Here is a 22,839-nt window from a genome sequence, read left to right as displayed (position 1 = left end):
AAGGGCTTCTTAGGTAGAAAAGACCTAAGACTTTTAGTTAATGACAAGTCTTCTTTAGACTATGGTGTGGGCCATGTTATCAAAAGGCTCATGAGAATATAGATTGTAAAGTGGGAAACAATCATCCCTTTATTCTCAGAACAATTGGAGTTTTGCACTTGTTCTGGGGGGCAAGAATTAAAGTAAATATTGAGTTCAAAAGGAGGGGAGAAGGCACATGGGAACTGTCCTTCATGGGGGAGTTGAAATAACTGAGGGTTTATCCTGCAGAAGCGACAGATCGTTCCTATGGCACCACAGGCAGAGCCAGGAGATACAGTAGCTTCCATGATGGTCCCCAACAACCCCAGCTCCTATGGGGTCCACTCTCACATTGCATCAAGAATTTAAATTCAGTTAAAAGAAGGATCCCTCAGAATTCTCAGTATCTAAGATTCATCTAACCCAAAGGAGGAAAGCAATGGTTCATGGACTTCCTTTCGTCAGCAGCGAGACGAACTGAATGGCATACCACATATTGCAGCCAGGGGCTATTATCCTACAGGACAGGTAGCCCTGTGTGCATATCAAACACAGCCCCAACAACTGGGAAACCACCCTGGCTGGTTTGGCTCAGAGGATAGAGCATTGCCCGTGGACTGAAGGGTCCCAAGTTCAATTCCAGTCAAGGGAGCATACCTGGGTTGCAGGCTCAATCCCTAGCCCTAGTCGGGGTGCCTGCAGGAGGCAACCAATTGATGGTTGCCTCTCTCTGTCTCTCCCCCTCCCTTCCACTCTCTCTAAAAATTAATGGAAAAATATCCTCGGGGGAGGATTAACAAAAGAAAATAATAATAATAATAATAGTAATAATAATAATTGGGAAACCCATGAAAAAGCAAATATTAACCCAAGCCAAACAATTGCACAATAGGCCATGTGGGTTCCTCCTCCCTGCTTCTAAGAGGGTGTCTTTCTCACTGTGAACCAACCAGATGGGATCCCATTCTTTCTGCTTTCATCTCTTTTGTCGCTTCTTTACAGGGTGAGTTGCATCCTTCTACCTGGGGAAACCCCACATTCTAAGCAGCCCAATTTAGTAAAGACATTAGAGCCTGTTAGAGTTGTTGGGTCATGGGGTTATGTTTAACTTTATAAGGAACTGCCAAACAGTATTCCAGTGGTTGCACTGTCTTCACTCCACCAGCCAGTTGCTCCATGTCCTCACCAATATTGGTTGTCCGTCTAGGGGGTGGAACTTAGTTTGTATTGCCTAGACTAGAGGCCTGTTGCACGATATCCGTGCAAGAATAGGCCCCTGGCTTCACTCCCAGCTGCCCGGGAGCCAGCACGTCCCCGCTCCCCGGCCACCTGGGAGCCGGTATGTCCCCACTCCCGGGCCACCCAGAGCCGGCAAGTCCTCACTTCTGTCTGGAGCACCACTCCAGTAGCTCCCTCCGCCACCCCCCTTCCCCTCATAGCAGGCTTCACACCGCTCTGCACCTGCATATGCAAATTAACCTCCATCGTTGTTGGGTCAATTTGCATACTCACTCTGATTGGCTGTGGGCATAGCAGAATGATGGTTAATTTGCATGTTTCTCTTTTATTAGGTAAGATGAGCAGACAAAGTGATGGGCACCTTTTTATGTGTATATTGGTCATTTGTGTATCTTCTGTTTAAAGTTTTTGCCCAAATATTTATTGCCTTTTTATTATTGGGTTATAGAAGTTCATTACATATTTTAGATACAAGTCCTTTGTCTTCTATACAGTAACTGCAAAACTTCTGTCCCAGTCTGTGGCTTGCCTGTTCACTCTTCAAATAGTGTCTTTTAATAAGCAGATTTTCATATATACTTTTGTTCCTTTTTTAAGATACATTGTGATTGATTTCAGAGAGGAAGGGGGAGAGAGATAGAAACATCAATGATGAGAGCAAATCATTGACAATAAGCAGATTTTTAAAAACTTTTCATGAAGTCAAAAATAGCAACCTGTTGTTTGATGGTTAGTAGTTTGTGTGCTCTCTCCTAGAATTTTTTCCCATCCCAAGGTCATGAAGATATTCTTCTGTTTTCTTCTTATTTAAAAAGCTTTGTGGTTTTACCTATTATTGCTTAAGGTGTATGATTCATCTCAAATTAATTATTGTGTGTGGTGTGAGATAAGGTTCAAGATTCATTCTTCCCACATACAGACATCCAGTCACTCCAACATAACTTGTTGAAAATACTTTTTTTCCCCATTGAAATGCTTTGGCATCTTTGTCAAAATCAATTAATCATATGAATTTGAGTCTATTTCTGGACCATTTATTTTATTTTATTGAAATATTTGACTATACTTATGCCAATACCAAACTTGTTTACTTTATAATAAGTCTTAAAATCAGGTAGCATGAGTCCTTCGACTTTTCCTTTTTCAAGTTTATTTCATAATTTACATTTAAATTTTCATGTAAGTGTCGTAAACCTGCTGACATTTTGATTGGGAATGCATTGAACCTATAAATTAACTTGGGGAGAATTGAAATTTGGCCAATATTGAGTCTTATACTCCATACACATTGTATAGTTCTCCCTTTATTTATGACTTTTTTAGTTTTTCTCACAAGTGTTTTGTCTTATGTTTTCCTTATTAGTTATAGAATTTCAATTTCTACTTGTTTTTATTTAATTTTAGTTTCCATTTCTCTCCTAAAATATCCATTTTTTCTTATATTATTTAACATATTTATAATAGTTATTTTAAAATATTTATCTGATCCTTCCAATAGCTGGGCCATCTGTAGATATGTTCCTGGTGTCTATGTATTTTTCTTAATCATGAGTAAGATTTTCTTGCTTCTTTGCATGTCTACTTTTAAAATTGTACTCCAGGGATTGTGTGTAGAAGAACAGTGGAGAATGGAGCATGGTTTTTTCCCTTAGTCTTGTTTATGCCCCATAGTTGCAAGCCCTTTCTTCTGTCCTGTGGTTTTCCGTTTTTCCAGGAGTGAACGGAGCTGCAGCTTTATTCACGTTGCGTTTGCCTGCAATTTGCCCAGCTCCCAACCACTTTCCTCTATTTTCTTGTTTACCTTTGACTTCAACTCTTTCAGGGCCCCAGAAGCCAAAAACTACACATTTTTTCTCTGCCGAACAGCCACCCCCCACTGATGCTGTCTCAGCACGATTCAGAAAGGGGGAGATGAATTTACTGGGGGTTTTTATGGATGCGTTTTTGTGCCACTTTATTAAAATATTGCCTGTCAGCAACAAACCCACCTTTCTTTGCCCTCCTCTGTGGTACTGGATCCTACAGACTCGGTTTCTCCCCGCCAGGGGCAGGCTGTCAGGGCCATCAGGAGGGCCTTGGAGACACTGCAAATAAGAAGGGCCTTTTCCCTCTTCTCCTGTTTAGCGTTCCTGCTTGGTGGCAAGTGGCTCTGTCTGCAGGGGTCCGAGCAGTGTTGCCTGGAGAGGAGGGCGGGTCTCTGGTCGGGCAGCAGACTCTCCAGCGTGTGCCCACGCTGTCCCCGCAGAGGTCTGACTCAGTTTCCTCATACTTCCTTTCCCTTCGGCCTCAGGGATAGTTGCTGTTCTCTGCAGTTACCACGTTAGAGCTCTCCGCTCCGCTTTCAGCAGCTAACCACCTTTTGCACAGTTAGCAATTCTGTATATTAAATCTGCCTGATTCAAATTTCTGGTGTGTTTTTATGTCTTCTGACTGAACCCAAGGGTGTTCCAGGTTCCAGTCCCTCCCTAGCTGCACCCACTGTCACATGCAGGTCCACTCCTCCATCCCAGACCCGGGCCACACTGTCACTGGTCCCCAGACAGCTCCCACTGCTCCCCACTCCTGCAACCCCTGCCCCCCGCCCTCTCGGGTCTGGTGCACTCCAAGTCAGCCTTCCCGACGGCTCACAGAGCAGCCCCTTGGGGCGATCCCCACGCCTGCATCTACCCTTACCTGCCCATTCCCCAGGTGTGGGAGCGCGACTTCTCCGCTGCTCATTTCTCTCAGGAAGATAGTTCACCAAGGTTTGTTTGTATGCATCACTTTTGGCCAGTGCCATAGAAAAGAACTGTTTCTTTTTCCAGCTTATTCTTATTGCTTCCCAGGACCAAAAGTCTTTCGCATCCTTCTGTATCCTACCTGGGAGCAGAAGCCTCTAGGTATTCTTGCAGATGCAAAGAAAAATTTCAGAGGGATACGCTTTTACAGAGCTAAGAAAGGAGAAAGGAAGGATGGGAGTGAGAGGGCACATTAAAGGGTGGAGAGAGTTCTTACTTTTTATTATCATCTTCAGTGGTTCATTCATTTATTCAACAAACATTGGGTGCTCAACGCTGCTATGGGCCAGTGTTCTGGACACTAAGACTGTAGTATCAACAATAACGGAAAGTCACTGCTCTCATGGCACGCAGACTCCAGGGGGAGAGACAGACACTAAGCAGACGCTGGGTAACAAGCCAGGGGTGGCACGTGCTCTAAGACAGAGCAGTCTGAGGGCGGTAAAGGTGGCAATGGAGGTGCTCTTGTAAACTGATGGTGGGAAGGCCTCGCTCTGAGGCAGGGGTGGGGGACGTCCAGCCTGAAGCCGCATGTGAAAGCCTGTGGTCTGGCCCTGCCAAGACAATCGCAGGCAGGACTCAAAATTCAACAGATCTAGGAGCTTTTCATAGCGACATCAATTTATAGTAAGTGAATTATATTAAGCGAATGATGTTATAAATATCCAAATGGCCCTTGGCAGAAAAAGGTTCCCTGTCCTGCAAAGGATACTTAAGCAGAGGCCTGAAGGAACTTAGAGAGTGAGACATAGGGCTGAGTGAATGACAGGCAGAGGAAGCAGCAAGGCCGAGAGCCCTGCTATGGGTGTGCGTTTGGTGTGTCCTGGGCAGTACGGAGGCCAGGAGACTGGGCACAGGGGAGGCCAGGAGACTGGGCATAGGGGAGGCCAGGAGACCGGGCATAGGGGAGGCCAGCATATTGGGCATAGGGGAGGCCAGGAGACTGGGCACAGGGGAGGCCAGGAGACTGGGCACAGGGGAGGCCAGGAGACTGGGCACAGGGGAGGCCAGGAGACTGGGCATAGGGGAGTCCAGGAGACTGGGCATAGGGGAGGCCAGAATATTGGGCATAGGGGAGGCCAGGAGACTGGGCACAGGGGAGGCCAGGAGACTGGGCACAGGGGAGGCCAGGAGACTGGGCACAGGGGAGGCCAGGAGACTGGGCACAGGGGAGGCCAGGAGACTGGGCACAGGGGAGGCCAGGAGCCTGGGCACAGGGGAGGCCAGGAGACTGGGCACAGGGGAGGGAGACGAGGTGAGAGAGAGAATGGGGGCCCTTAGAGCCCTATAGGCACTTAGGAGCACGGGTTCTCCCTCTGAGTGAGGGGCGGGGCCACCGCACATTTCTGAGCTGAGCAGAGAAGTGACGTGGCTCACATGTAAAGGCTCACTCTAGCTGCTGTGTTGAGAGCACAGCTACGTGGGTGCTGTACTAATTTGCTAATTTTCATTTTAAACATGCGTATGTGTATGTACGACTTGTGTAACTCAAAAAAATAATTTAAAAATAAATAAATAACCCTCAACAGCTTGCTACAAAATTAAGTCATGGCAGAATGCCCACCTTGTCTGAGGCCAGGCTCCATGGGAAGTCAAGGGGGCCCACGGCTTCGCTTCTCAATTTTAATTTCAGCCTTTCAGATGCAAGATGTCCAAAGGGGAGTCCAGAGGGGCCAGAAGAGAACGTGAGCCAAATCCCAATTGCCATATGTTGCTTGAGCATTCTAAGTAGACCTCATAGTTGGGATCAAAACACAACACTTTATTTCATACCTATGGATATGTGTACCCACATCCATTTACTTTTTAAAATTAGCTAGCTCTCCAAACGCCTGCTAGCAGAGAATAGTATCCACGTGTCCTATTTTTCCTATGCCTTGAAAGAGAAAAGTGTAGCAAAATTGGGGTTCTTGAGGTAGCCCAGAGCTGAGGTGGACACCAACCCATGTCTGAGTGTAAGCCCTGCTCTCTCCCTGTGTGAGAGCCAGCACAGGCCAATTGAGCAGGATGAGGTGACCTGGGGTGGGGGTGCTTGATATCAAGTTCATCCCCTCCTCAGCCCATTGGTGAATGTTCTTTCTGCAGTTGCACAGGAGGCACAGACCCACACTCTCTACCCCCACAGGCCCTGGTTCCTGCTTGCACACTGCGAGGTAGAAGCACATACATTGCTGGACATGACTGATCATGACTTCTTCCTCATCTTGAGCTGAGCTCTGCCTCCCAGAAACATCTCCCCCTTGGCCTTACCTCTGTCCTCCGCATTTACCTGGGGCCATCTGTTTTGCCTCCACATGAAAAAATATGCCTTAATGTTTCTAGAGGAGGAGTAGGTAAGACTCGCTTTGGCCTACCTTTCTCCCCCTACTTCTCTGCAGTCTGACCCGGGCAGCTCCCACTGGTCCACAGACAGTGTTCTCCTGCACAGAATCCCTTCCCACCTCCCTCTGGCCCTGACACACTCCAGTCATCCCTCCAGGGTAGCTTAGAGGGCATTTCCTTGACAAGACACCCTCCCCACCTTGTCCAGCAGAAGGCCACTCCCAGCCTACATCATGGACACTTGGTGCGCACTCCCTGCAGCTCCCTCTCAGGGAACAGGGACTTGGTGGGACTTGCCTGGCTCCTGGCTCCACATTCCCAACCAGATAGAAAGCTTCTCATAAGCAGGAACTACCTGGCTATCCCCCAGCCCTTTCACAGTGATGAACATACAGCTGATACTGAATACGTATATGTTGAATGGGTTAATTAATTAATTATTTACAGGATCAACTGGGTCCCTATCCATTTTCACATCACTAGAATCCCACATGACAATCATTTTTAAAAGGCAAGGGATGGTAGCCACGGCAGGAATGTTTAATACAACACCTTACCACTGGGACCCTGGGCTGACTTCACAGGCCCCGATGCTTCTGTTAGATTAAAGCTGCCACACCCAACCTGAAAACCCCAGTTATGCCCAGATCCAGCCAATGTCACGTTTTCAACTTGACTATGTTCTTCTAAGCTGTAAATTCCCCAACTTAGCTCAGCGAAGAGTGACACAAAGTCTCACATCTGTGGTGAGTTAGTTTATGGGCCCTTGGACCTACGAGCACATGGCGGCTGTAATACTGGCAGTGAGACCTGAGGAGAAGTCAGCCTGGTTCTGAAATACAATACTCCCAATTATCATAAGGACAAGGGGACTGGAGGTGACAGACATTATCTCCTGGGAGAACCAGTAGCGGGGGCGGGGGTTGGGGGTCGGAGCAGGAAAGTCCCAGATTCACACGGAGGAGGCCACCATCAGGAGTCTGGCTCTCTATATTCCCATCAGCCTCAGAAGAATGTCTAAAGAGATGCCCCTGCTTTGTTTGGCTTTCCTTGTTGAATAAAACAAGATTTATCCCATGAGGGTGCGCTGAGGGCTTGTGCTTGGGGGAGGGGGTTGGGGGGAGAGGCCAATGCGGGGGAGGAAGGAGACTCAAGTAATACTTAAAACAATAAAGAATTTAAAAAACAAACGAAGATTTGTCCCATGGCCAGGTGACATCACAGAGAGTCCTGTGCCGACTGCCTTCTCGACTTCTCCCAAAGCAGCTTTCAACATAAGAGGGCCCCATATCAACTCAGGAAGCACAGATGGTCCAAAAGAGATCTGGTTCCTGACAATGTGCAGGGGCTCAGCTGACAACCCAGGAGCTAAGGGATATCACCGAATAGCTTCCGTTTATGGCGTACTCCCTGGGGCCAGGCAATAGATAAAGCGCTGGACACATCTTAGCTCACTTGCTCCTCATAGCAACCTGTCATACAGGTGTTGTTGTCTGCATTTTAAGTGGGAAAGCTGAGGCTCAGGGAGATGAAAAGGGGTGATTTTGCCACCTAGGCAGTGGCAGGGCTGGAATTTAAACCCTGGGCTGCCTGGACACCAACAGAGTTTGCCCTAAGTGAGGAGAACACACACACACACACACACACACACACACACAGAGAGAGAGAGAGAGAGAGAGAGAGAGAGAGAGAGAGAGAGGCAGGATAGTTAAACCCCAGTCTAAGGGAGCAGAGGATGGAAGTACAGACCCGAGTGGCCCTCGGAGAGGAAGCACATAGGCGGGAGAAAGGCGGGGAGGCTCCCCTAAGGTGAACACTGAAGGGCAGGAGTCCAGCTCTGGCCCGCGTGGACACTCTCCCCTGACTCTAACTGCAGGGCCAGGTACATCATTCCCTGTGCCTCGCCCACTAGAGGCACTCAATAATTACTCGTCAAGTTCACCAACAAATGTCAGTAACACCACCAATTGGTTTCTACCTCACTGACATAGTGAGCCCCGATAACTGTCATCCGGGGCCTAACCTGGAAGGTTCTGCTCCTTGATGCCGACCATCTGGAGGGCCCACCCTTCTGCACATTGTCCTCCAGGACGTAGCCCAGGCCTCCAAAGCCAGCACTCGCTTTCCTGAAGCATCGCAGAGATGGCTGGCTTTAAAGTCCCCACCCTGGCCTGGCAGTGGGTCCCTTACCGCCAATCACTCCCACCATCTCCCACGAACGCCCACCCTTCAACCCCAGGCAAAAGGTGAAAGAAATGGGGAGGAAGCTCACTGCTGATGGACTCTGTCATGTCCAAGGCCACATCACTGACCTATGGGCAGTTGCCACGTCTTTCTCTTTGGCTCTTTGTCCAGTGTTATTGGTAGGTGGGCAGAGCTTTCCTCTCCACCCCATCGCCATCAACCAGCTTGTTCCGTGGTAAAGAGTTGTCCCTGCACCCTGGCGCCCACGTGCTCCTAGGCATGCATAGCTGGCAGCCAGTGACCTTAATTAGCAATCAGGACGGAGGGGAGGAAATTTAAATGAATCTTAGGGGATTGGAAAATTATGTGGTGAAATATTTCTAAGCATTTTCTGCTTAATACTCATAAATTTCGGGGGCCACGTGTGCTAACAGCTTTTGATTTATGATGCCTTTATTTTTGCATTGTATTTAAGCCAAATTGTGAAAAGGTAACAAGAGTAAAAAGAGCCTTTTAAAAATGCCTGGAGATCCATCATGGGGTTAAGCCCTTTCTGTCAAGCTTTGCCACCACTTTGTAAAACAAGGGCTCTGGTGCTGACAGCCGAGGAGCTAATTGGTATTGGACGCCAGCCCACCAGGGGCCCTGCTCTTCTAAGAAACATTTTCCTCCCCTCTCCCAGCCCCCTGCCTCCAGTAAGACCTTTTAATGGCTGCCGAGGGCAAGGAGGAAAGCACGCCTTGGGTAAATGTTGGGGGGCCAGGTCTCACTCAGCTGCCTTGACACAGAGATATTCCCAGGACCTGTAATTAAAATGCCTGTAGTCCAACCAATACGCCCCCGTCCCATTGCCCAGGGGCTGCAAAGCTCCCTGCTAATGCTGAACACAAATTAATAAAACGCTGTGTCAGCCTTTCTTGTCCCATTACGATGTTATTGTCATGTTTATTTGCACAGTTCCCTGTAGGACACCGGTTGGAAAATCTAACAAGTGTGTTAGGCTCTCTCCTCAGCTATGCTTAACATCTCCCCACGTGGCCCCCATAAACTTGGCAGTTTGTGCTCACAGCAACTCCTCCCACCCCCAAGACAAGCCATTGGGGTTCTGGCCCTGGATGGAGACATTCTCTCAAACTGTAATTATCTTCCATTTATGCTACCGTAAAATGACTAGGTTGTTTGTTTCAAAGAACAGTTCCATTATCTTAGTTTACTGAAAAAAAAAAAAAAGTTAAGCTACAGCGTTTCCATAAATTAAATCCAGTCTGAGGGGAAACAAACACAAACTTCCCCTGTAGTGGTGTTGTAAATCACATTAGCCTAATATCGGAATGAAGTTCCCTTTTGCCGTCTCCCTCAATCATTCCCTCCCCACTCTGAGTCTGTCTGGCTGCCTGCTTCCACACTCATTGCAGGGGATATATTTTACTCAGAGTAATAGAAATTTGAATGAAGACAAAAACAAAACAAAACAAAAAACCCACCTCTTTGGAATGTTTGACTGGGAAGGAAAGATATATTTTAATATTAGTATTAAAATGTTGTTCTTGGCAACCACATGGACATACACTGATACCTTCCTTCTTCTTCCACAAGTCATTCAACAAGAGAAGGTTAAGGATCATTCAGCAAGAGAAGGTTAAGAATCTAAATGCCCTATAAGAGGGGGCATAGAGGACGTCTGTGTGAAGAATCGGGGTCAGGGGAGTCATGTGTAAGTGATGTCTTGAAAAGCACACAGAATCTTATCACCTGGAGAACTGAGGGAAGATCATTCCAGGGCACGGAAATAGAAAGTGAAAAAATGCAGAGGCTGTGGGAAGGGCAAAAACCTCCTGTGGCCTTTTCTTATTTCTACTTTTCCATATGTTTATAATATATATGGTGCACTAATATAGTTGTATGTATATAATTATGAATACACATGTATTGGAGATGTGCCCTCAAGGAGTTGTTTATAATGAAGAACACTGTCCAAACATTTGGCAACAGTTGATGTAAGCAATGGAATCTTTCTGAGATATTTAAGCAGTTGAGTGGCTAGAGGGGATCTGTGTCTTACAGAGATGACCTTGGCGCAGTGCATGAGTTGGGTGTATGGAGGGGCGACTACAGGCAGAGAGGCAGGGCTGAAGGCCATGGCTATGATCCAGTGAAGGGGCTGAGGACGGCCTGAACAAGGGCAGCAGTTCAGGGGTGGAGGGAGAAAGAAGTGAAGTGCAGGAAACGCTTGGAAGTAGCATCTATTAGGACTTGGTTTTCAGGTTAAAGGCATGGCATGAGGAGAGCTGGGGATTCTGAGACTGTTATTTTGGAGAGCTGAGAACGCAGTTTGCATGAAGACAGAATAAAGGTGAACGAGAAGATGTGGGGAAGGGTGCAAATGATGGGTCTGATTTTGAAAATGAGTTTAGGGTGCCTATGAAACATGTAGATGGAGATGTCCGTTAAAACAGTTGAAATTTCAACCTGGAACTTGGGGTAGCTAGCCAAGCAAGCCTTTGGGTACATAACCCCTTCACATAATCACCCGTTTCTGTCCACATATCCCTAATCCATCCAGAAAACCTGGAGAGCTCCTTGCTATGCCAGGCCCCACGCTCACCTGGTTGGGGGGAGGGGCAGTTAACAAGCAGAGGCCATTCCTGGCTAAGGCAGAACCCTGGTGCTAGCCACCTGGGGCATGGGCCCCTGCCCTGGAGGCTCACACAACAATCTTAATGCCATCACTATCAGGTGAGGAACCCAAAGCCAAGGACACTCGCTCTCACAACCTCTCACTGGGGCCTTCCCTACACTGCCTGCCATTCGGGACCCAGAACTCACTGGAAATCTTCAGTCGGGGGCACTGGGTGGGGTGTGGGTAAAGAAAGCCACCAACAAAGGTCCCAAGACAACCTCTGGAGAGCCAAGGTGACCCTCCTGGTGCTTTCTCTCAATGCCTGCGATGTCAACCAAAACTGTGACAGGCCAAAGTCAAAGTCAATTCACACATCAAATATGAGTAAGGAGAGTGAGTTCTATGTTAAAAGCAATGTTTGTTCAAACTTCTCCATGCTCAAGCATCACATATTGCCTGTCCTCAAACTGGCGGTTCTGGGAAAACGTTACAGGTCAGTAGACAACGGCTTTGGCCAATGAGTCAAGAATGCAAGGTCTTTGTCCTAACCTGATCCTGAAGCAAGATATTTAACTTATGGTACCTCAGTTTCCTTGCAATGAGGTTTGTTAACCACCTCATGGGAAAGTAATACAGTGCATCTGAACATCCGTTTTAAAACTCAGGCCACAATAATTGTTATTCATTTTCAGCAGGTTGATCTTTCAGGATTTAGAGGAAAATTCGAAATTGAAAAGTTCAAGAAAATCTATCATGATAATAAGATTAATATGTTTCGCTCAAATAGAATCTGTAGCCTCAAGACTCCCTCTGCCAACTGGTGCACAAAGCATTTGGGGATGTCCCTGACCATGGGGCGGGTCACTGGAGAGGTAGATGCATAGAAGGCACAGGTGAAGCCCTGTCAGCAGCATAAGCTCTGGGGTCGAGACTAACTCCACCAGTACAGCCCTCCTTGTTGAGTTTCATCATTTTCTGGACTTTGTGAACTTGCACTGCTGTGGGGAGGAGAGAAGGGGAGACTTCAGTTGCCATTTAAAAAGGATTTGGAGACATCAGGTCACTGCCTCTGCCCCAAGGCGAGAGTTGGAAGCTTTGTGAAGAACATCCTTGGCCATCTGGAGCAAGTCCAACAGCAATGTGACTGACCTAACATGGAAGGGAAGGTAGGTGTTTGCTAAGTCATAGGAGCCCATTATGAGGCACATTCACCATTGGTAGTTTACAGGGAAGTACATGAAAGCTGTTAGATGAAATCTGAAGATAAGCACTGTTATGCAATAAATTGTGTACCCCCAAGATTCACATGTTGAAGGCTTAATGAGCAATGTGACTATATTTGGAGATAGGGCCTTTATAGAGGCAATTAAGGTTAAATGATGTCACAAGGGGAGGGCCCTGATCCAATAGGTATAAGAGGAAGCGGGAGAGACCAGGGGTGCAAACACACAGAGGAAAGGTCATGTGAGGACACAGCAAGGTAACCATTTACAAGCTAAGGAGAGAGGCCTCAGGAAAAAACCAAATAGCGTGGACTGCTAGCCTCCAGAACTGTTCGAAAATAAATTTTTGTTTTTTAAGCCACCCAGCCTCTGGTGTTTTATGGCGCCCCTGCACACGAGTGCAGGCACTAAAAACACATTTTCTCCTCTAGTGCAGGAAACAGATGACTGCTGTTTTGTTCCTATAGATGTGTGATCACAATGAACACAACTTGTTTTGTGAACGTGCTTTTCTTGGTTGCATTTTGTGCTTCTTTTTGTGTCTCTTAGTGCTTCCCAGTCCACCTTCCCGCTTCCTCTGAGACCTACACAACTCCTCCTGTCCCAGGTGAGGGCCTCCATCCCCTCGGACAGCTGCAGCGAGGTGAGGGCACAGCTGGCTGTGCTGGGTTGCAGCACTTTGGGTAAACTGCCCCAATTGAAAGCCATTGATTGTGTCTCCCTCAATCCCTCTGAGGCGCCCCTCGCTGATTTTCTGTTCTGCAGTAACACTTCAGGTCAAAGAGGCCAAACAGATAAAACTGTTGTTCTAAAGATGTTTATCCTACTTCTGAGGGCAGTCTGGACACAAATTCAGAAATTAGAAAGTGGGTCCTTGAACTCGATGGTGGCACACATCACCATCCAAACAAGCAGGGCCCTGGGGGCGGGGGGGCAGGGGGACATGAAGATGCCCCGCTGCTTTCACGGCCATGAGACATGGGCTATCATAGCTCCAATGATGTCATAGCACATACATCAGAGCTGAGCTCCTTGTCACCATTGAGCCAGACTTAGCATCAGTGAGACAGGCTGTCGAAGGACCCTGACTTCCAGGGCAGACGTTTTCTCACTAGAGGACCAAGCTTGCTGTGACGAGTGATCCTGTGTGGGAGCCAGCAGCGACCGTGAACTGCAGCTGCAGAACTGTGGGCAGCCCAGGGCACTGGCGGGAACAAGCGGCCAGCTGTGGGATGCTGGGGAGCGGCCACTCCAGAGAGGCAGCTGGAAATCTGAAAGGTGGCTCAGCCTTCCCCAGAATTAGAGTCACCCACAGGGACCTGCTCTAAAAGCTGCTCAGAAAGCTGAAGGATAACTTTCTCAGGAGAAATTATGCGAAGGACTCAGAGGATCACGGTCCTGATGAATGGAGCAATACCACCCGGATTTCAGCTCCGAATCCTCAGGCCAGAGACAGGGACAGCCCAGGGCTCAAAGGAGTGTTTAGCAAACTACAGATCCTTAGATACAACCTGTGCAGCCTTTGTCTGGACATCCCCTCTGATGGTGACTTTTATGTGTCAACTGGCCCGGGCCATGGTTCTGAGTGTGTCTGGGGTGTGTTCCTGTATGAGATTAACGTTTGCATCGATAGACTGAGTGAAGCAGTTTTCCGCCCCCCCCCCCCCAATGTGGGTGGGCCGCGTGTAATCTTTATAGTCCAGTTATGACATGACACTGACTCTCCTTACATTACGGGTGTGAATGGGTTATGTTATCTGGGAATTTCACTTCAGGATTGGAAACAGGGAGTTAAACAACATCTGTAATAAAAATGAGGGTGGAGTCTGGCAGGACCCAGGGCCTACCGCTTTAAAAGACGTTTGCTGTGGATCAAAAATGTCTTTCCAAGTGGAAACACCAGGGAATCATTTCCTTTCTGGAACCGGCTGGGCCTGGGAACAGCCCCGCAGGCCGGCGGGAGCAGCTGGCTCGGCTGGCGGGCATGAAAGAGCTCTTTCTCCTCAGGCCTTGCAGGTGAAAGACACGGAAGCCCCATCGGCGGTTTAAACCCAAAGGAAAGACTCAGCAGACTTCACACGGCCATGTGACCCTTGACAAGCTGTGTAACGTAGCCTCGGTTTCCCTAGCTGTACCATGGAGGGAAAAATAGCCCCTCCCATCTTGTATGGATTAAATCCGATAAATAAGATGCAGCCTGTCCAGTGCTTCCCTCAGCAAGCCTGGGCCTCGGATGCGCAATAAATGGGAGCATGTTATTTAGTATCATTGTACAGCACTTCACAGTGTGCAAAGCCCTTTTCCAGAGACGGTTTCCTTTGTACTTTGTAGACGTTACCCGAAGTAACCTTCCCAACCACTTCTGAAATGTTAATTCTGTGATCTAATAGAGTGGGGGTAACACAAAGAGTGTGCCTGCTCTTTCCGCAACACCGTGCGGCCTCCACCCTGCTGACATGATCTCTCCTTTCACCATTCATTCATTCGTTCCTTCGTTCATTCAATAAATATTTATTCGAGGCACTGGGCCTCAGCAGTGGGCACTGACAGGAAGAGCATCCCCATGGAGGAGAGGAGGGGAGGGAGGCCCAGGGTGGCCACCATACTTGTCCTGGGTCACACTGGTAGCCTCTGAACTGGCTTTTGCCGCTTGGAACCCATGCTGCTCCGGTTATATTTATTTTGTGTAGCTCCAAGGACAAAAGGACACCCTCAGAGGAGGAAGTCACCGGAGGAGGAAGCTGGGGGAAGATCTGCAGGGAAAGGTGGCCTTGCTAACTGCCGGAGCTCCTGAGGAGGGGGGCTGTGCTGCTGCAACCTTCAAAGACCCTGGGGACGCGCTGGAGGCTTGCCCTGGGAGAGGGCCCTCACATCCCAGAGAGCCTTCAACACCCATTCAGTCTAAGAATCTGGGACTCACTTAGAGACCATTTCTCAGCGTAGAGGCTTTTTGCTTTTTACTCTTCCCATCAAATGTCACGCGTTTTTGCTCCAAGCTCATTCCTTTGGCTCGTATTTTCACCTTCCAGCTTTCACAAAGGGGTGAGCAGCTGGAAAATGGTCTGGGACGTCAGTGGTTCCATGGTCCCAGTGTAAATGCTCCCAACCTGCCTTAAATCTGTGTTTTCAGGAATGAGAAAGAAAACCCCTGGAAACTGACCAATCGACTAAGTACACAAGCAGAATACAGAAAAATCTTGGCAAAAGTGTTTCCTTAACTTTGGGTTTCCTTAACTTTGTCCAGGAAGTCATGAGACCCACACTGTCCACTGTTTGAAAGCTACAAGGACCAGCCTAGGTCTTACGCCGCATGGAATTTTTTTTTTTTTCCTTCTGGCAGGAAAATGTCAAATAGAGTCATAAAAACTTATCTTGTGCCTAGAAATATGTATTTTTAAGTGATTATACTTCTAATTTGTTCCACATTACTCTGGGCTCAGGCCAATTAATAAGAACCCAATTTCTTAGCACTTGACCTTAGCACAAATTTGGGCTGATTCCAAGGGAAACAGTACAAGACAAACTTTTCTGAATGTCCCTTTTCCTAACTCTGCTGTGTTCTTCTTTACTGGGTTCTTGCTAAACAACTTGTAACTAAAAGGGAGGGCAACAGAGAGAAAAGACCACTCCTCGATGCCACCACATAGCATTGGCCCCACACATTGCCACATATATCCCACACCAACTTGAATTTCTAACTCAATTCCCCGGGAAGAGTTTATACTCACCTGGTCTCATTAAGGCAACACACATTGTACAGCTTCTCACTGTGGGACCAATTAACCGTTTCCACATAGGCACCAAAATAACCGCACCATACAGTTTGCCCTCATTATTGATGTTAAGTACTTAATTATGTTACCAACACTCAAAACAAGAGTTATATTATCACATTGTGGGTGGTGATCTCAGACATTAGAACAAGTTGGGGTGTGTTTATTTTCACCATTCCCATGCTTTTTTCGTAATTTGTGCACCAAAATCTAAAGCTATCTACAGCTTTCCACTTGAAGCGTTTTTGCAAATGAGCTCATAATCAAATATGCTTGAGCATCTTCTAGCGTCTGAAAGGGAGAGTTCCCCGTATAAGGGGAAATACACAGATGATTGGATTGGACCCCAACTCTCATGGCAGACTCCACAGTACAGGCAACAATGGCAGCAGCATGAACCCATGACCCCAGGGTCCTAAAGGCTGGTTAATGACAGAAATATATTCCCACAGTGGAGTTCTGTACTGATCAATAAACCCAATGACATTTTTGAGTTATGCTCTTTGGGATAAACAGCATATCTTAATGGCTAATCATTTGATTAAGCCTTGATGTCACCATCATTTCCCAGTAGTGAGGGCACTAAATCCTAAAGGACTGTGAAGGAGAAAGGTCAGCCTCTTTCTTGGAAAGCCATAAAGAATGAGCTTGTGCCGAAACCGGTTTGGCTCAGTGGATAGAGCGTCAGCCTGTGGACTGAAGGGTCCCAGGTTCGATTCCGGTCAAGGGCATGTACCTTGGTTGCGGGCACATTCCCAGTAGGGAGTGTGCAGGAGGCAGCTGATGGATGTTTCTCTCTCATCGATGTTTCTAACTCTCTATCCCTCTTCCTTCCTCTCTGTAAAATATCAATAAAATATATTAAAAAAAAAAAAAAAAAAAGAATGAGCTTGTGATCGGATAGAAACGGTTAGGCCCAAAGAAATGGTTTAAGTCACATGACCTCCAAATCCTGTTTTCCAGAATTGGCTTTCATCTGTGTTTCTCTTTTCAGTTCTTCCTCTCCTCATTCACCAAGGCCACAGTTGCCTGTCTGAACAGGATTCAAGTCCTGAGGCCAGTCCCAGCAGCCTGGAAGGCTGCATCCGTTTACTCCACAACACACTGCTGTGTGTTACCACCGGTCTGATGGGGGTGCCTGGCTCGGAACACCAGGGAAAAACACACCGCTTGGTGTTCGACCCTGATTTTCTCATCAGTGATGCCACTAAATGACTTGTAGACATATGTGAAAGGGGAAACAGAACATCTTCCCTTCAAAAGAAAAAGACCCGTAAGGGCTGACCGGAGACAGCCCTGTGCTACAGTAGCTCTCACTGAACCCTCTGTGACCTGCAGAGGGTGCAGGAAGGAGAGCCATGGCCAGGTCCGCTTTTGGAAGGGGGCGTGGAACACGCTCTCTCCTCTGAGCTTTATCCCAACACCTCTTTGTTCAGTGCCATTTCTCGTGGGTGGACTGCGACCCACCCGGGGCAATTCTTGCTCTGCCCAGCTCAGCTTTTGTTTCCAGGCTTAGTACCCGTCGTCATTGGAGGGCTGCATGTCTCTTTAGGGTTACTTTTGAGTCATATGTTTTGTCTTGAAAGAATGGGGGCTTTTGCTCTGTAATGACCAGCACAGAAAGAAAAAAAGGGCAAAGGCTTTTGTTAACAAATATTTAGCTCCCAAGAGTTGAGTCACCATCATGGGGCTAAGCAGACATCACCACCTTTCAAAGCACGGCGTTGACACTGGTTTTCCCTGGCCCGTTCATTTTCTCCTCCTGGCTACCTCTGCTCCTGTGCTTCTGTGTCATAATCCTGACGAAGAAGGCAAGGCCACTCCTGGTCAGCCCGGCCCCTTCCTTGAAGGGCACGGCCCGGCTGCAGGAGAATGCCTTCGCTTTTGAAAATCAGCAACTCTGGGACTACGTTCCATTTATCTGACCAATAAATGCAGCTGCCAAGAAAGAAATGCACAGCTGCCTCCCCACAAACAAAAATGTAGGTAGAATGTGTCTGAGTTGGTGGGAGGGGAGGGAGGAGTTTAAATGGTTTTGTGCCACCAGATTCTCTAAAACGCAACTGGTCGAACAGTGACGGTGGCAACCCCGGGGAAGCTCGCGGTGCGGGTCTCAGAATATATCCCCGTTACTCCAGGGTGTCACATGGGCTCCATGGAGCGACTTTTCAGCTTAGTACAACCCGAGAACAGCCACAGGGGAATACATTCCTTTCTGTCCTAAAATAGTAGTCCACAGAGTAACAGTTGTGAGAAGTGGGAGGTGCTTTATCTCCTCCATGGTGGCAAAGTACCTCTCCTGATTGACACCTTTTCATTTATTCCAGAACACACAAGTCCTGCTTGCTGCTCCTCTCCATCCCACCCTCCTGAGGCAGGGATGTTCTTGACTGTCAGAACTGCCAGCTAACCCAGCAAAGCCTTGTCCCCAGCACCCCAGCCTGGCCAGGTCTCTTGGCTGAGAGAAGCAAGAGCCATCGAGGCTAACATTTGAAAACCCAGAGGGAGGAGAGAGCTCTGACTTCTGAAGATTGACTGCACCCCATCACCACGCGCCTTCCATTCACTGTGCACTGTGGCCAATAGCAGTGCCCCTCATCAGGCTGCCCCTGAATGCCACCCACCAGTGACAGGCAGAGAGAGAGAGAGAGAGAGAGAGAGAGAATTGTGGAGCAGGCTGCTCTGAAATGCCCAATGCTCCTGTACTCCTCCAGACATTAGGATGTGGAGGCCAGAATAAGCCAAATTTCAAACAGTCCTAAGTGCGTCTGATATGGCCCTTCTGCCCTGCAGTTCCTTTGCTTCAAGTCTCCATCTCAATCTTGGCATCGAACAAACTGCGGTGAGAGTTTGCAGAAATGCTAAGGAATGAACCTTTGCCAGAACTAAAAGTAGTCAAATGCAACAACAATAAAAAAAAAACTACTAAAAAAAAAAAAACCACTTAGGACCTCATGGGCTTGCAGCCAAAGCACTGGAACTTGGTATATGTGTATCAACAAAGGCAGGACTCGCCCAGCGACACAGCAGAGATTCTAGCAGAAATTTATAGCCCAGACTAGAGTGAGGCGCTCTTGCAAATGCAAAGCTTTGTTGTTGCTGTGTTTTGTTTTGTTTAGGGGAGGCGGGGGTAGAAAAGGAAAATAAAGAAAGAGAAAGCAACAGATTGAAATGCAATCCCAACATCTCGGAAATTCTACCGTGACTTGGGTGATCCCATGGTCTTTGAACCTTGTTGGAAAATGTCACAATCGATGTTTGAATTAAAATCCAGTAAGTTTGCCAGAAGACCGATTGTTTAAAACTGGCAGCATTCCAGACAACTTACAAGGCTGCACACTGCTCCGGGCTGAGAGAATGGCTAATTCCAGAGCAAGTTCATTATCACCTTATTGATAACGGGGTAATTTTTAAAGCTCATGGTGTGGTTTCTGTGACTTATTAATTAAAATTTGGAGTAATTTACTAGCCACGGTAGTGGCTTCGGTTACATTATTTGTGCACCATACCATTTGTGTTTGCTCCCAGGGGGCTGTTTTTAATCCGCTGGTTTCTCCTCACCTGTCTGCCCTTGAAGGCAACAGAAATAATAAAAACAGGTAAAGCTCACACTAGCCTTTTGGGAAATCACAGAATTAAGAAGATGTCCAAGGAGGCACTTAATCCAAACTCATTCCTAGACAAGTCGAATGTGCCCACCCAAATAAAGAAACATGTGTGCTCACGGCAGATGGCCCGGCTTTCATAAACCTCTTCTCCAAAATGCTGGACTGAATTTTATGCTCTTTGATAATTAGATGGGAAAGGTCTTCCTCGTCTTTTCCCCGTCTTTCCCACAGCATCCCTGAACAAAAGCAGAAGGCAGAGGAAAGAGGAGCGGCTCGGGATAAAACTGGGGGCCCCTGGCATCTGAAGCCCCCAGCCCCACAAGGGCCAGTGTTGCCTCCCGTTTTCTTCGGGACGCATGGCTTGTGCTGAGCGCCCCTCGGTGCCAGCATGATGCTGAGGCTCCCAGGGGTGCAGGCTGGGGTGAGCTCCTCCGGTGGAGCTCTGCCAGGGCCCCAGGGAGCGAGTTCCCAGCTGCGGCCCCACCTCTGCCCGCACCCAATGCTGGCTCTCCCAGGTCCTAAGAGGCAAGCATACAGAGGCGTGATGTGTCCACCCGGCACGCCAACTGTAAAAGCACCTTCAAAACACTCTCCAGTCTAACTGCCCGAATGTTCGGACAGGTTGCTTCTCTCCGAGCATCCTCGTTTCGATTTAAGGGAACTTCAGCCATGTACTTCTTGAACGTGTTGAAGAATTTGAGATCCAAAACGGAGACTAACCAAATAAAAGCCACCACTCCCTGAGAGCGTGGATGCAGTCTGATGCTCACATCACTTAAAAGTTTACACATTTTATACCCTTGCACTTTGAGGCATCGCTTCGTTTTCATAGGGAGCATGCTATTTAACATTTGTAAAAGTCGTCGTGTTTCGAATTCTCAGTGGCCAGCAGCGGGTCTGCAGGTCTCACCTGCTCCTGGGGGGTTTGGGGGGGGGGGGGGACCAGGGCCAGGAACCAGGAAGTGACACTGCACCTGCTGCCTCGCTGCCTCGGAAACGCACCACCAGAAGCAGACGGGCGCCAGCCACGGAGCGCAATCTCCTCTTGCTTTTCTCACTGTTTTCGTTCCCCTCACCACACGTCTGTTTTTACTTATTTATTTATTTCTACCCTTTCCAGCAAAATGCAAGTCATTTTGGTGGCACAGGAAAGAAATGTAAACATGTTAAACATCAAAGAACTGAGTTTTTGTGGGATTTGCCATTTTCTTCTAATTCCGCCGATCAAGCAGGTGGACAAATCTACCAAAATATCAGAGTCCCTCCACAGGCACAATTTAAAGAGCTAAAGAACACACATTCCGATTTTTTAAACTATGTCGCAAATACGTTTTATAAAGTAACGATTTTGAAACAACCAAAACAACTTCCCTGGCGGTCCTATCCTGACCTCTTGTTTGCGTTTGTGCCATCACTCCTGCTCTCTAGGCCATCTTCGTCCGGCTGCCCTTCCTCAACCCCCGCCTGACTTTCTCAGGCTGCTTCCCCAGCAGCACCACAACAGGGCGCTCCGCGCAGGCACCGCGCCCCGGGGTATCCGCTTGACCACACGCTCAATTCCCTCACAGTTATTTTAATGCTTTCACTCCAAATATTGTTTTCTTTAAAAAGAAACGAGTCTTGGGAAAGAAAAGAACTACGTCTCGCTTTAAAAACGGTCCCTCTGGTTGCAAAGGAAGGAAAATAGACAACCAGCATCTTCATTCGGAAGCACCTGGATTCCTTCCTCAAGCCACAGAGGCTGAGCCCAGCCAGCAAGCCACCTTCTCAGAACGGACCGATGGCCTAACCTCTTGAGGACCAGCCCGGAACGCAGCCACGCAGGAGCCGCCCCGCATTGACGGTTTCAGGGAGTGGAGAGAACTCGGACCAGTACCCCAAATACCGGTCAGATGACTTCCATGAAGTCGGCACCTCGCCCTCCTCCCGGTCCTCTCCTGCTCAGCACGAAACCTGGAGAGGAAGCCTCGTGCCAACAGGAGGGACATGTGGAATCGGGTTCAAGTCACACCAGGTCCCCACCTGGGAAAGAGGTGACTCTGTATTTGAATTTGGGAAAACTGCTCCCGACATGCCATAGTCACCTGTGTGTTTTTTTCCTCCAAAATAGTATTCTCATCTATCCTGGGAAATTAGGAAAGACCAGCACAAACCCGTAAAATATTCCATCGGGTGTACAAAAAAATGAAATTCCATTTAAAAAGCCACTCTCGCCTTTTCACAACACACTGATTTTAAACATTAAATATTAGGTAAATATTTTTATCCCAAGACATGCTAAAAATTTCTTTATTAAAAAACAAAGCAAAATCATCATCCTTTAAAGAATAGCTAACCAATTATTTGAGTTCACATTTCGGGGGGAAAACAACTTTCTACGTATTTAAATGCAAAGTTAAAGAGCAGTGAACATGTATATCCCTAAATGTATCAACTCTATGATTCTATGCTACGTCTTCCCCCTGAGATCTGATTGAGAAATCACACATTGTATTTGGAGTAGAAGGTTCTAAAGTTACCTGCCGCCCTCCGCGGTCTGAGTGCAGAACATTCATGCAGTGCCCAGGAGGGAGGCATGCACCCAGCCGAGCTGAGCCAGGGAACCTGTCGTGCTGACAGTGGAAAGAGCAGGACCCCGTGCCCACGGCACACCCTCCGGGTGTGTGTCTCCCTTACCTACAGCGGGTTCACCAGAGCCCTGGTCAGGTTCTTTACCAGGCCGGGAAGGTTGACTCAGAAGACAGAAGACTTTCGCTACATGCAAACCCAGTACTGCAAAAGCTAAGCGTCCACCCGGGTGTTAGTCGCTCACAGTTAGTCTCCAGCAGCCCTGCTCTCCGGCTGCACACATCTCATTAGACTAATGCATTCAGCACAGGCAGAAACTCGATTTACCATAGCTACAGCAATGAATTTCCATTACGATGACAGCTTCAACCACATCATGTCCGGAAAACCAGCCAACCACTGGCTTTTAAAGAACACACACATTTTACATGCAGCAAACGCGAGGCATGCGTGTGTGTGTGTGTGTGTGTGTGTGTGTGTGTTTCATGTTTCCTTCCTCTTAGC

General features: G+C 47.8%; 1 protein-coding gene across 1 annotated transcript in view; it reads right to left on the bottom strand.

Annotated features, from left to right (window-relative positions):
- The window catches only part of SCML4 (Scm polycomb group protein like 4), an 85,280-nt gene extending 62,646 nt beyond the window's left edge, over positions 1–22,634 (bottom strand). The window contains exon 1 of the mRNA XM_080664239.1: positions 22,444–22,634. The gene's annotated coding sequence lies outside the window, so the exon portion shown is untranslated. The remainder of the gene's footprint in view (positions 1–22,443) is intronic.
- Positions 22,635–22,839: the final 205 nt, after the last annotated feature.

Source organism: Plecotus auritus, assembly GCF_963455305.1.
Source record: "Plecotus auritus genome assembly, chromosome: 4".
Lineage (NCBI taxonomy): Eukaryota > Metazoa > Chordata > Mammalia > Chiroptera > Vespertilionidae > Plecotus > Plecotus auritus.
This window is presented reverse-complemented; position numbering and strand designations above follow the sequence as displayed.